This window comes from Diorhabda sublineata, chromosome 3 (assembly GCF_026230105.1).
Source record: "Diorhabda sublineata isolate icDioSubl1.1 chromosome 3, icDioSubl1.1, whole genome shotgun sequence".
Taxonomy (NCBI): Eukaryota; Metazoa; Arthropoda; class Insecta; order Coleoptera; family Chrysomelidae; genus Diorhabda; species Diorhabda sublineata.
Window position 1 is genome coordinate 3,678,104 of NC_079476.1, and position 15,663 is coordinate 3,693,766.

General features: G+C 33.3%; 1 pseudogene; it reads right to left on the bottom strand.

Annotated features, from left to right (window-relative positions):
* Nucleotides 1–4,648: 4,648 nt before the first annotated feature.
* On the bottom strand, nucleotides 4,649–7,778 carry LOC130441047 (uncharacterized; annotated as a pseudogene).
* Nucleotides 7,779–15,663: the final 7,885 nt, after the last annotated feature.

Sequence of the window (15,663 nt, forward strand, 5' to 3'; positions counted from 1 at the left end):
TGTAAACCGTTCGTTATTTATTAACGATAACTTTTATTGGTTACGGGATACTATCAAGATATGGAACACAAGATTAGATAACACGAAATTTAGTTCATTAATACAATAACCTCCTGCAGCCTTATTTTTTGTTACTAATTATAAATCATAGTGAAAAAATTATTAGAACTGAGCATAGGCATAGTAGATGAGGTTAGATTGGTGATCGGAGCTTATTTACAAAAAGTACCAAATCTGTCGAATCAAAATTTTCAGGAATCAACTTTTTTCTTGGGTTTTTCTAAAAGTTTAACGGCTTAACATATAACTTAAATCAATTTTACAACGAAAAACTAAACTTTCGTGCATAGAAATCGTCCCACTGTAAACTTTTGACTTTACTATATTATTCATCAGATCAAAAAACGAAATATCGCTTATCCAATTCAAGATTGGTCTAACTCAAAATAAAGCGATTTTCAGTTTTTTGCATGAATTATCTTCAAATTGCCTCTACTAACTCTGTGCAAGACCGTTTCTAAAAAAACTTAGTGGATCACCCCTAGATGGAGTGCATGTAAATGGGCCATCTTTGATTTGTGGAGGGGGGGCTGTGCAAGAGTGAATCATTTCAGTTTTGATCCTTGCCACACATAGAGAGAGTGGAGTTCTATTGTGCAATAGTGGGTTATTATGTGATAAACCGACAGTAAGTAACTTTTTCACATCGATCTTTAGTACAAAACTGAACTGTTATGATAATGGCTCTATTTTGAATGGTAAATTAACTTATTTCCCTCTAGATTATTCTCTTCAAGAAAGAGCCAACTTGAGATAGCCCTCTTTAGCTCTTAAATTTCCAGTAATTATTGGAGACAACCTGAGATAGCCCTCTTTAACACTGAAATTTTTAGTAATATTGTTCTTGGTAAGTGATCTATTATGGAGATATCTTTCTCTTCATGTAGCGTATACGAACCTTAAGAAGAATTATTTTGTTCAACACTCTTCTCCTCCGATAACTAAGTCGCCTTTTTTCTATTTGTTTATTTACTAAGGATTACTGATTCCTCTTTCAGATCTATAGCGCACAAATTCCTAGTAACTGAACACACTCAAAACGAGTTATAGAACGGGTTATAAAGAAATATAGAAAAGCCTCACCTATCTACGTCCCAGAGAATTATATTTCTATCATCTCACAAGCAAAGAAGACACCTCCAGCATACGCTGTCAAGCAAATAGATTTCTCCGAAATCACCAATTTGAAAAAGCTGACAGCTGACTTGACAATAAAGGACGCTTTGTTCAATGAAGACGGTGTTAAGGTACCAATCGCTGATATCTATGTGATTGAGACCCACAAAGATGAGCCTGGATTTTTTCGATATAAAACATCATTCTCTCAGCAAGATTACAAATCTATCAACATAGCAAACCAGAACAAGAAACGTCGAAGCAGTTCATCTGCTTCTTGCAGTTTCAGTTTCACTCCAACTGTAACACTCTCCAAGGCCTATACAAGAAAGTCGAGCATCACTAATAAAAAAAAAGAAGCATTACTTTCTCTTTTCCAGAAAAAAACCAATGGTGTAGCTGTCATGCCTCTGTGTTACAAAGAGTTTTACAAAAATTTATAAAAGGTGCAAACTAATCGCTTCCTTGGTTTTCCTACAATTTTTGTTATTTTATACTATTATTATTATTTTTATTTTTTCCCAAAGCAATTGTATTGTTGATTTCCTACAATAGGAAACGAATTAGCCCAGTATTTTTTTCTCTCTTTTTTTAAGTATCTAGTTGTAAAAGTATTTACATGCATTTTTTTCCAAGTAATTGTATTGTTGAGTTCCTTCAGTAGGAAACGAATTGGCACAGTATTTTTTTTCTCTTTTTTTAAGTATCTAGTTGTAAAAGTATTTACATGCATTTTTTTCCAAGTAATTGTATTGTTGAGTTCCTTCAGTAGGAAACGAATTGGCACAGTATTTTTTTTTCTCTTTTTGTAGTATCTAGATATAAAGTTTTACATGCATTTATTGTACAAAGTCATATTTTGTAATAAGCTGTGATTATCTTAAAATAATGAAAATGTTTTTTTGTCTACAATTTGTGCTTACCTAGTCTGAAGAAAGACGTAGTTACCACTGAGAATAAAGACTCATGACTTTTTTTCACTAAAAATGTCTCACTAGTCTCAAGGATTTTTGAATTCATGAAGATATTTATTATGTTTTACACTTTTGTTCTTATTTTTGTACTTGTTTCATAAAAAATAAACAGCTTTTGAATGATTAATAACTGGAGTTATCTATAAAAACCTGAAATATTTCGGTGCAAGATAGGATCATCTTGGAGTTTTGCTCATAATTACTTATAAAAAAAAATAGTATAGAGAGAGAGAGGAAAACCTCTGTAAATCTATAGAGGAGTACTTTTATTGTGATGATTCGTGCAAAATTTAAAAAATTCGGATAATACAATCATCGGATATCAATTGAAGAGAAAAGCATAAACTTTAATCAGCTCTCCTTAGAAATCGCTTTTTTTGAAATAAACCAGTCTTGAACTGGACAAGCGATATACTGTTTGAAAGAAAATTTAATATGCATTAATATGAGTATACATTATGTAATTTACAAATTATGGGGCTTGGAACAGAAATTTGCATATTATTCGTTTTTTATAATTTTAATACCGTTCAATACAGCTCCGTGAGATGCGAAAAGTGACTATTAGGCAGTGGACAGTAAAATGAAGACTGCAAGAAAATAATAATAATAAATTAAAACACCTGCGATTCGTCCAAAACTTGGTCCAATTCATCAGCAAGCACAATCAGGATCATCAGACGTTGGAACAATTCAAAGGAGCAGAGTGTGATGAGACCAAGAAAGCGATATGCAGATTGCAGCTTTGAAAAACGGAGTGATTATGGGGTGCAATTTCTATAGGAGCACGCACCGCTCCTGTGGTTATTCGTAGAGATGACCTTGTTTAAGGAAGAAGAGGTTTAACGGCTGATAGATATATCGAAAAGAATTTAGCAATTCATGTGGTACCTTACGTCCACTAAATTGGAAACGAATTTACCTTTATGAATGACAATGCAAGGCCGCAAAGAAGTCGGTTAGGGTTAGGTAGTGGCCAGTATACAGTCCTGACTTGAATCCGATAGAACATTTATAAGTTACAAAGAATTTGAGCTACCCCAAACTGGATCTCGAAGCTTTTGTTGCAGTAGAAGAGGAGTGGCTTAACATCCCACAAGAAATGAATAATTAATCTATTGATTAATATAAATACGCAAATTTTCAGGTCAATATCATATTGATATAGTCAAAAAAACTAATTTTAATATAGAAGAGACCTGAAATCAAAGACATTTAGATGCATTGATACAGCAAAAGGTCTAAGAAATAAGAAATTAAGGAAATTTAAAATAAATATAAAGTTAAAGCCAAAAATTTACAGTGGGACGATTGCTATGCACGCAAGTATATTTTATTTTGGTGTATTTTGGGACAAAATTGGCATGAAGTACGTTCCTGGAATTAAAAGAGACTAATAATATCTTACTTGTGATTCAAATATGACATAAACTTTGTTGATAAAACTTATAAGTAATAATAATATAAAATATTTAATATGAATCATCAATGTTGTTATATTGGATATTTTGCGTCTCTGTAATATAATATATTTTCTACTTCGTATCCTATTTTTTAAGATGACGTCAGTTCATTTGCGCAGTTTTATCTAAAGCATGTACAAAACTCAGCGCAAAACTTCGATACATCATTGTCGAAGTGTATGGAAGTCAGGGGCCGATCATTCAGTTCGTTCGCAAGACACTACGCACGTTAAAACATGTCGCTAGAAGATTGTAGCGGAATCCTTGAGTTATTGGAAGAGTTTATCCTGTGCTATAAAAATGAAGTTTGCTTGTGGAAAAAGAAAAGTAGAGATTATCACAACCGCAACAAGAAAAATGCTGCGTACGATAGGCTAATTATTAATTACAAAATTATTAATCCTAATGTCAATAGGACGACGGTAGTAAATAACCTTCTTCAGAGTTTCTGCCGAGAACTCACGATCGACGCAGATATCGTACAAGGATATATTGAAAAATTCTTTTCCTACTATATAACCAAACAAAATTTCAATGTCAAAATATTTTATTACTCAACATATTCTCCTCTTAATTAGATACATTTATTACAGCGAACCTGCAACGTCTCTAGATCTTCCAAAAAAATGTTTCTACTTGCTCTGCAAACCAGACCTCCACAGCTTCTATTACCTCCTCGTTGGAAGAAAATTTACGACATTTTAAACTTTTTTCAGTTGCTATTGTAACGCAATATTTGTTTATGCATGGAACTGGTCTAAGCTAATTAGAAATGATATCAATATATACTCGTAGCCGCAGTACCAACGCTTCTAATCCAAACGATTTCATTTTTTTATCAGTGAATCATTTACAGCACCAAATCTACATTCAGCTAAATCTGAGTTATTAACTTGACCTCTTCTAAAGCCCGGTTGATATTTTGGTTTTGTCAAATTAATTTATTATACTTCCCAATTATTTGAGAATGTTTTTTTCAAATTTGGTATTGAAATGTAGCATTGCATTCAAATGTCCAAGAATGGAGGGTTAAAATCATGTCAAGTCCATTTTCGATTTGTCCACCTTTATTATCCAAATTTCCCCTGTGGGGTGTGGGCCCCACGTTGGGAGAGACGGAGCTAGACCAATCTTTGGCGTTGTGCAATCGATGATTACACGTCTCACCCTTGTTATTTGTAAATTTGTCTTAGATGTCACTACGGTTTCAGAAACTTTCTGCCAGCTCATCCATTTAAAGCAGTATGGAACAGATAATAAAGTTCTAACAGATTCTATCATGTCATCATATTCATGGGAAAATATGATATTTTTTTTAAGAATATCAAATGCCTTATCTGCTGGCATGTACAAATGACCACGTTTTGGGAAAAACCATGCAATGTTGACTGTAATTCCGTTCCAAAACTATTAACATGGAAAGAGAAGAGAAATTTTTATTTTGTTGAAAGCAACTATCTAAAAATAATTGGATGATTTTTATATTTCTGACAATAATAATAATTTTGAATAAATGCCCCAAACAAGATGTAATTTCTCTGTAGACTCTTCCTCCTTTTGACTTCAGTCATCGATGAAACAATACATTTTCTTTATTTAGTTTTCCGTGTTCATCACCAAGAAGATGTCTTCTATAATCACCGTCACATACACTGAAAAAAACTAGAATAAAACTGATCAAGGAGTAAGACAAAATGTGGGTGTTGAATAGGATGCGATGGTTAATAGTGGGTATTAAGTATTATATGTAGAAATGTTGCAACATAGAAGCCGAAGGGCTAATTTCAATATAATTCTATAGAATAATTTTTATTTAGTCACAAAGTAAGATTCTTAAATTTTCATCTATTTTTCTTAGGTAGGCGCTGAGAGTTGAATTTGTAGAATATGAAGAATACTCGAGCAATCAATTAAAGAATGTTTTTCTAGGTTATCTGAGGACGTTCCATTATGAAGTCTTTGGTTTTGATGAGGAACAAGATGTGAATTCCAATGAAAGATCAAATTATTCATATTCCTTAATTGGTTTAATAATGTACAGTTATAGTCATTGTAACTTCAGATTTTTACCTTGGTACAGCCGATTTAGAAGACTTGGGTCCAGTCCACCTAAATCACCGCTTTTTTGATGCTTTTGGAGTTTATAGATCGACGCAAAATTTTTAACTATTTTGCTTAAGAGTAACATGGAAAAGAATAAATTGATACGTTGTTTCTTTTCCATTATGAGGAGACGCAATATTCATTCGGATTTAACTTTTTTATGCTCAAACGCTGGTTTAAAATGGTGTAAAATCTTTTATATGATACTCGCATAACAGTCAATTTTAGTCGTTTATCCTGAAAAATAATCTCAATAATACTTTCCAAGATGGTATTTAAAGACGTCATATTCAATACTTTTTATTAGTAAATGAAAAAGTTCGACATTTAAGAGGTCGAAAAACCCAAATGTAAATTCTATTGTACTCGACTTTACTTTTATGTATTCAAATGTAAAACATAGCCTTGTTAGAAGCCTGTTTGTTGTTGAGAATTAATTTTAAGATATAAGGCCTCTTTGTATATTTTTTATGGTTGCTTTTCACATTACAACAATAGAAAACCAGATTCCTATCAATGGAAGATAAATGCGTCGCAATTTATTCTGAATGTGTAGAAAACTGTAAATTTCGAGCTAACATCAATTTATCACTTGTGATTTAAAATTTGATGGAGCCGGATTTCTACAGAAGTTTTCGGTCACTAGAATGGGCAACCTCTTAGATTAATTGAGATATACACGCATGCGGCCCATTGTTTTATCCTTAATTTTCCACAGATTGGGGAATGAATTAACTGTATAAACACCTTTAGGCATTTCTCTTTCTGTAGCTTATTTTTAATCATTTCAACCATGACTAGGTATTGATACAAATAGAAACTAAATGTTATGTGTGTTATTCATTAATGATATAATTATTAATTGACATTCTCGCAGGCAAAACTATTGTAAACATTATTTTTTATGAAAATCTGAAAAGCCAGCAAAGTGGCACTTTATATGTACTGCACTGTCATATAGTACAGACTGGAGATATCTTGGTGCTACAATTACAGCATCTTCTTGATGTGGTCCCTTCAGATTGATGGCGACTGCATTCTAAATGAATTTCTTGAGGAATTGTCGATTTGTGACTTTAATACTGTAGAGCCTGGAGAAGAAGCCCCGGAACTACGGTTGCTGCTAATTGCTGATTCAAGCGTATTTTTGACATATGTATATACATAGATCCGGACGTGAAAAAGACTTCAGTTCCTTATAAATCAAAAAAGCATTGATAACACAACACTCAAGAAAGTTGATGCCACGATTTGTGGAATTTTCTGTCAACAGCATAACTTTTAGTTGATTAAATTTATCGACGAAATTCATGAAAGCGTTATAGTCTATGACGTGCTCTGGACAGGAAACTTCAATACTAGAATTATATAATTCAATTCACCAAATTGCTTTTTTAAAAACTGAGCAAACTAAGAATTTAATAATTTAAGTTATAAATGGTTACACCAATCTGACTGGCCAATTTCAGTTGAATGAACAAAATAATTAGTTTCACGGGCTTCTTTATATATTAGTTCTTATCTTATACCATAATAATTATAAAATTAGATAAATATATTTATGGTTCATTATTGTCACATTAATAATAATTAACTGAAGACGATACTTCAATGGGGTTGAAGTGGAAACTATAAAACTTACAGACAGACTAAACATATTCAAAATTTATATCAACATAACTTAAAGAGGTTAGTGTTTATAATAATAAATAAGTAATTGATGATGATGGGCCGCTGTAAAGAGGGTTGTTTTGGATAACTTAACTCTAGTACCATCGCGCTCTCTGCGGTTAACATATTTTTGTCTTACTAACTCGGTAATTACTCTTTCAGCATCGGCAAAAACTTCTGTTGGAATTTACCTTTCCACAGGCTAAAATATTAGCCGCACGTAATTACACTTGCAGAGGGACCTGTTGAAGTAATTGTCAAAATATACTTGATATATACATGATTTTTACCCTTCATCTACAACTTTACCACCCAAGTCAGTTTCTACGTTATTACCCTGTTTACCAGTATAAATATCAAAATCTGAGAAATAATCTGACTGTGCACACATCCTCCAAACCTTGTACTCTTGTTAAGTAATCATATATTGTTTTAAGTAGTTCCTGTCTTTAAATTTGATCATGCTTTCATCAACAACAACTCTTTCCGATGGCTTTCAATTTTATTGAAACTTTTTTTTTCATTTTTACAGAATGTCAAACAAAGGTTTAGTTTGACATAATCTGGGCTATTTCCATTGGGAATTGCAGTATTGTCATTTACGTGCAAGTTATTCGAAAGTCAACTGAATCGATTAAAGCTCATTTCTGTAGCTCGGCAATTTTTTCATACCATCACCAAGTTCAAGGTAATAAAAGCAACTTTACAGTTATAGTAATGTAAAAGGCTTTCCGGATTGAATATCGTAAGTTAATAGTTGTTATGGATAGTTTATTGTCGAGTTGTGAAGTGAAGGGAAACGAGCGCGCCGGCACGTTCCCCGTCATTGATGAAGGGGAAGGAGTGCGTGCCGGCACGCGCACCGTGAGTGGGTGAGGAATAGAACAGCGCGCCGCTATGCTCTCCATTGGGTTAATATATGATAAAAATTAGGTAATCCGAGATGATACGTTAATGGATCATGAAATAACAGACACGTTGTATAACTTATTATACGGTAAATATATTTGAATTCTTATAGCACAATATATACTCCGACATGACATATCACGTCATTTTCTCATAAAATAACATTTTTTTCTTTGAAAGTAAATTGTATATTCAACGTTTCTTGATTATCTTTACCTAGAGGAATCTTTTTCCCTGCTTATAAAGAGATTTCACACTATTATTGTCAGATTTATTATAATGTACATTAAAATGTGTATTAGAAAGCTTCGAATCACATTTTTCATTCAATATACTGCCAATCGTTCGCACCTTGTCAAGTATAGTCAGAAAGTTGATGCTAATTAAAACCGTTTATCGCTAGATGGCGTATGTAGATTATAAAAAATCAGACTGAAAGAGTTAAATCAAAATTAACATCGCGGTTAAAAATCATATTCCGAATAATCCGATTTTGTTATTTTAATTCACATCGAAGTAAGCAACATTGAAATTATGCGGAATAGAATTTTCGCAACATCTATCGATCTTGAGAGTTTACAGCGTTAACATTTTTTTACAGAATAAGCTCATTAATCGCCTAGACTGTTACCCTTCACTTTTCAAACACCGCTCTTAAATCTGTTGCCACCACTAACTTTGTTTATTTTTTAAACTTTATTGTTTATTGCATTCAAAGCCCATTCAAAGTTATAATATTGTCTGTGTATAAATCATCTCAACAACTTTTCAAGTGGAACTTTCGTAATATTAACAATCGTCCCTCATGGAAACGACAAAATTTAAAAAATAAACAACTGAAGTGACGATGATTGAAAATCCAATTTGTTTCAATCAATTTCGTACCCTAGTTGAAATCATAATTAGAATTTGTTTCAGTTTAACATGAGGGTGTAACCGTACTTAATTCCAATTGTCATTTGGTAAGAGCATATCAATCATTGAAGTAAAATTGACAATCATTAAAATTGAAATTTACAAGATAAAGTAAGTCAGCGAAGTATTATTAGGAATATTTGGAAATGGAGTTCAAATCGAGAAGTGATTTGAAAAATTTAGAAATAAGAGAATAAGATAGAAATTATTTTTAGATTAATTGATTATTGATAGTGGAACGGACAGGTGAAATAGAACGAGATTTGTCAATGGTATCTATCATTTGTTCACTTTCAACAACGATACTGAGCGAGGACATATACTTTGTACTGAGTGTATTTTGTGTACTCACTTTTTCTCAATTTCTGACGAGTTCAATAACTCAATTCACAACTTCACAAAAAAAAACAATTTATGTACCAAAAAATGGAATGAATGAAGTTCCAATAATCTGACTAGCTTACTCGACGAATATCAAACCATTAAGAACCCAGTGTTAGTGTACAAAATGCCTTCTTCTTCTAAAGCGCCTTGCACCTACAGTGCGTTGGCGATTATCTTATGGCCAGACATCTATTTATAGCTCAGCGGTGTTATTTATCAGGCCATTGTTTTATATTGCGCAGCCATGACATTTGTTTTCGGCCTACGCCTCTCTTTCCTTCGATCTTTCCTTGTATGATCAACTGGGGTATTGTATATCTTTCTCCTCTAAGAACGTGACCCAAGTATCCAACCTTTAACACCTTGATCAAGTTGAACAATTCTCTATCAGTCTCCGTTCCTCACTCTGTCTGTCCATGGTATACGCAACATTCTTCGAAATGAAGTGAGATATTTTATTTGTTTTTAGGAAAATGCTTAAATCATAGAATAAAATGTTGTTTGATGTCAGTAATGAGATGGAAACGTTTACTTCCTTTTAAACACATCTCTTCAATCTCAACGAAATGTGACAGGATGCGTTTACTTAAAAAATCGAACACGTGGAAATAATGTATAACCTAACCTAACCTCAGAAGAGAAGATCGATAAGAAGAAAATATGTTCATTCACGTTACATGGAGTTCAGATCAAATTATATTCTAATTGGATTGAGAAACATTATTTGGACATTGTCTTAGAAGTGTTTGCTAAGTTTAAATACGACGATAAAATAGTGGACGCCCCAAAGAAGCCGTTACCGAAGAAAAAATCAAAACAGTTGACAAAGTAATTTCGGGTAGCCGTGAAATGGATCTGAGTGAGAGAATAGATGGCTGAGAAGATATTAAAAAAATGTGTTGGACATATCGTTGATGAATATAAAGGGTCTGCGAAAGCTCTATTCAAAGTAAGGGGCACGTGAGCTTCCAAATGTCTAAAAACAATATTCGTGATAATTCAGGTGCAAGATGCAAGGTCATTACAACAGTATTTTGCATACGATATCTTTAATGTCCATGTTTCCATGCCGTACAGTAAAATTGACCACACATAACATTTGACCATTATATACCGAAGGTCAAAGGAGATATTACTATTACACAATAATGGTTTAAATTTAATGAATGCGGTATTTAATCTCCTGCTGAGGGTCCATTTCTCATTTATAGTTATCCCTAGATATTTAAACGTCTTCACTTGCTCGATAGGCGTGTTATTTATTTGCAGTTGGGCACATAAAATTGCATTTCTACTTATTGCCATGCACTTGGTGCATATGCACAATATTTTTATTTCATCTAGTAATAATTGCATGTCCCGTACGTTGTCTGTATCCATTAAGTTTAACGCCATAATCAGAGCCCTCAAGAGCCTCAGCAAAAACATTCCCTACATAGAGGTTGAACAGCATAGGAGACAAAATACACCCCTAGCGTATCCCTCTAAAAACTTTGAAGTCTTCTGTGTTGATTGTCTGATTCAACCTAACCCGTGCTTTCTGGTTCCACTAATTGTTTTGATTAATTCTTATATCTCTGCTGTCGATGTTGGCGCTCTGCAGCTTTTTTATCATAGTTTCATGCTTGACGGTATCAAACGCCTTCTTGTAGTCGATGAATGTGATGTAAAAGTGTTTTTGTTGGTTAATGCAGTTTTGAACGAGGGTATTTAGGCAGAAAACTGCTTCGCGTGTACCCATACCGCTTTTGAAACCAAACTGGGTCACTCCACTAGTTCTTCTAACTTTCTGAACATCCTAAACTAATCAGTCGATGATCTTTGCATTTTGATGTCTTAGGAATCAAGAGTAGAACCAATCGTTTGGAATGTGGTCTGTGCTATAGATGCCGTTGAAAAGGTTTACCAACATGTCAATGTTATTGCTTTATAGCCTCGGTGGGAATGTCATCTGGTCCAGCTTTGCTACTTTTATGGCGTGTTCTACCTAAGTTCGGATAATGGGAGAGCCGGATAAGTTTTCAGTGGATAGGCTTATGCTAGGATTTTTTGGTTTTGGATAGGGATGAAGCGTTATCCCTCCATGTCTTGGCCAATTTCTCCTTCATATTTCTTGTATACAAGCGAGATCTCTTTAACCTTTTTGTGTGCCGAAGCTCTCGTTTGTAAGAGTTCTACTTATTCGTCACGGTCCTTCATCTAGTTCATCATAAAATCAGTAAATAATCACAATTATGGTCGTTTACAGTCACACCAATTCTTTAGATGAATCCTAGTACTGGGCGGAATGGAACTCGCCTCATTCTGCACCGAGCTATCTTTTTACTTTTTCTTTTATTTTGACAGTACTACCTAGTGTCCATTTCAGAAGGTGAATAATAGGATTAAAAAAACAAAACGGTCCCTTGACACTATGGAGCAGGCAAAATAGGCGGTAATGAATAGAGAACTGGGTTTAGAAAGAGCTTCATCTCAATTCAGTGTACTAAAATCAACAATAGGTCGATAGGTCAAGAAAAGAAAAAGTAGATAAGAAAGCTGGATTATAGATGAACAGGAACTTGAGTTGGCAACTTGTCCTAAAGATATGGTGAAACACCTAGTTGGTTTATCTATGTACGTAGATTGGCGTACAAGTTGGCAACTATAAATAATATTTCCAGAAATTTAACAAAGACCGCGAAATTACTAGCAAAAATTAAATTAGTGGTTTTTTGAAGAGACACCCCGTTATTGGTCTACGTTCACCAGAAGCCATTTCGGTGTCACGGGCTATGGGGTACAACCGCGTAGCTGTGAATCAATTTTATACATTGCTGACTGAATTTATGGACAAACATAATCTAACAAGATTTTCAGTTGTGATGAGACGGGAATCACAGTGAATCCCAGTCATTCTAAAATAAGAGCATCAAAGGGAAAGTGACAAATTGGTGTTATATCTCCCAGTGAAAGAGGTCAGACAGTGATTTATGTTTCAGCTAGGGGAGGTTTTATGCCAACTACGATGATCTTTTCACGTAAAAAAAGCAGCAAGAGTTTTAACTGCATCAGCAACCTGGAGAATGGGCTGAAGTAAGTGAAACTAGTTGGGTAACATCAGAAACTATTTTATCCTGATTCAAATCTACAAATGAATCCATCAGTTTATCACATTTTGTCAGACGTCCAAAGTATATTGATTTTACTGATCTTGCTCGAGACAATAGATTGATTTCACTATGCTTTGCATAGTACTGCTCTCACCGCAATACACCCTTAGAAGTTGCTTCAATGAGACCTGTTAGCGTTTATTATGAGAAGGAAGTTAGAATATGGAATCATGGGAAAGTGGTGACATTATTCTAAATTTCTACTTTACTTGGAGCTGCATTTATTCGAGCATGTACGATGCATAGTGCTTTAAATGGCTTCAGGACAACAGGAATTTGGTCTCCTGATAACAATTTTTCTTCTTATGATGATTTTTTCCCTGCAGCTACCACATACATGGAGCTTCCATTAAAAAATTACTAAAAGTTTTATTTAGAAGTGACGGGTGATGGATCGACCGATCTACCACAATGCTTTTGGATGGCAGATGTAGCAATAAAGAGCATTTTATTATTGGCAACGTGGCAATGAAACACCAAATTAGATTAATTTTAATATATTTTCCCAGCTTTCGAATACTTATGTATTCATCTTCTAGGAAATAATTAATTGAGATTTATGGTGGTGTTAAGTTGGATAAAATATATTAAAATTAGTCTACTTTGGTGTTTCATTGCCACGTTCCCAATAAGGAAATGCTCATAATCTATCTGGCAAAGAATTCGATACAATTCATATATATGAACATAATTTTTTCCAAAAATAAATTAAGAATAATTTAATTAAAAATGCTAGCGGTCAAATTATAAATAGTTTACAAAGTCAAGAACTTATAAATAATAATGGCCTTTTCTTCACCTTCATATAAACAAGAAAATAACTTATGGATTCAATTTATTGATTATGAAAATATACGACGAAATTTCCAATAAATAGAAATTAAGCAAAATCGGTTCGTTGTTTATTATTCAGACCGATAAAGTGTGTAACGATTAATTATTGTCAATATAATTGAATATATAAATTGTGAATCATTTTAATCAAATAACTAGTGCATTTTAATGAATTGTTTTTTATTTAGCAATAACATTGATTCATCAATACTATTGTGTAAAGAGAAAACGACTATCTGCAGGTTAATGAACTGTTAAGATAAAGAAACATTTTGACGTTGACGTTGAAACATTTTGAACGTTGAACCACAAAGTACATAGTGCGTTCCATAAGTTCTTAGCCTAAAACAGAAAGAAAGTTACACATAATAAAAAACTGTGAACATATCCTCCTTTATTTCTATGAATTATATCACCATTCCTAATAAAAACCTTTTTTTAACATATCGTCTAGGATAACCTAATTTTTGTGACTGTAAAGAATCATAAATCTACCTATTTAACATCTAGTTACTATTGTATTCGTTAATATTTATTGTAAACCTCCTCTTACGGGAACCAACATCGTAGTTAAGAGATTCCATATGACCCTTAGACACTTGAATGTTGATAAATAGTTTTTACAAAGTTGTGAATTGAGTAATTTAACTTACCCACTTTGCAGAACATCTGACTAAGCTTCGATGCCACTATTAAAATATGATACATCTCCAAGAGTCAAAACGTTCTTACAACTCCCGTTTAGCGTCATAGTCTCTGTTAAATATTTTACCCCTTAACTCGGCTTTCAGTTTAGGGAGAAAAAAAAATAATCCGATAGGGTTAGATTAGGGCTATATGATGGGTGTTTAATCTGTTAAATTATATTCGTGTAGATTAGCTTTAGAAAGCGAAGCAGTGTGGACTGGAGCATCATCATGAAGGAAGTGGACACCTCAGCTGATTTTACGGCATCTTTTCTCAATGATGTTTTGACGTAACCGCCGTCGTAAGTCAGAGAAATATGCCTCGTTCACAGTTGTATTTGTTTAAATCAAAAGGATACTCTCGCAAAACAAAAATATTGTAACCATCACTTTTTATGGTCTTTTCGTGACCTCTAAAGGTGAAGCTCCAAAAATGTCTAGCATTTAGTCGTCGCCGCCTTTGCACTGCTCTCAGAATTCGCAGCACCCACCTTGTACTATTTGTTGTTATATTGAAATGCATATGTAGGATCTTTAGAACAGTTTGGTTTGGAAATGTCGGTCTGTGCTGCTATTTCTTTTGTTTTTATGTTACTTAGAACAATTTCTTCTTCTAATTTAGAGTTTTCTGGAGTAGTCTCCATATTATCGTCTCCAGTGAGAGCTCTTCTTAATCCAAAAATTTTATAACTGCGCCAAATTCAATTTAAGACAGTTTTCAAAACAATTTGTGAGGGTGGTGGTTCGCGCTCTGCTATAATAAAATGGATAGAGACAACTAGTTGAAACTTTGCGAAAAGCTTGTTGAGACACTGACGCGTGAATAAAAATTTTGCGAATGCACTCTATTTACTATATGAGGCCAAGAACTCCTGAACCGTACTATGTATGTTTCAGATACTTACTAAAATGTTATCTCTATATTTTTTTATAAATGGCGGAAGTGCCTTTGATGTGTCCTTTTAGAACTTTTTAATGTAGCGGGCGGTTTATTTACAGTATTTAAATTTCTAGGAAAGTTCATTTATTTATTTCTCTTGTTTCTTTTTGTTTTAGAACTTTGTAGAATTCTATTTCTGATATATGTATAATTAAGTTAAGGTAGAGCAGTAAATTTAGTTTTAAATAAATAGTCGTAATAAAATGAACTAATTAGTCAAAGTAATCAACGTAAATTATTTAAGTGATATTTATGAGTAAATTATTATAAGTTAAGTGTATTGTATAGTGTGTAAATAAATTAAGAATGTAAGAGACAGTGTTTGTTAATTCCCCCACGAAAAAAACGAGTCTAAGTAAATAAGAAAAACGTTAACAGAAAATAGAAAATATCGAGTGGAACATTGATCGGCTAATACAACTTTGAAAAATATTGAAAATTTACGCGTGTTTGTAA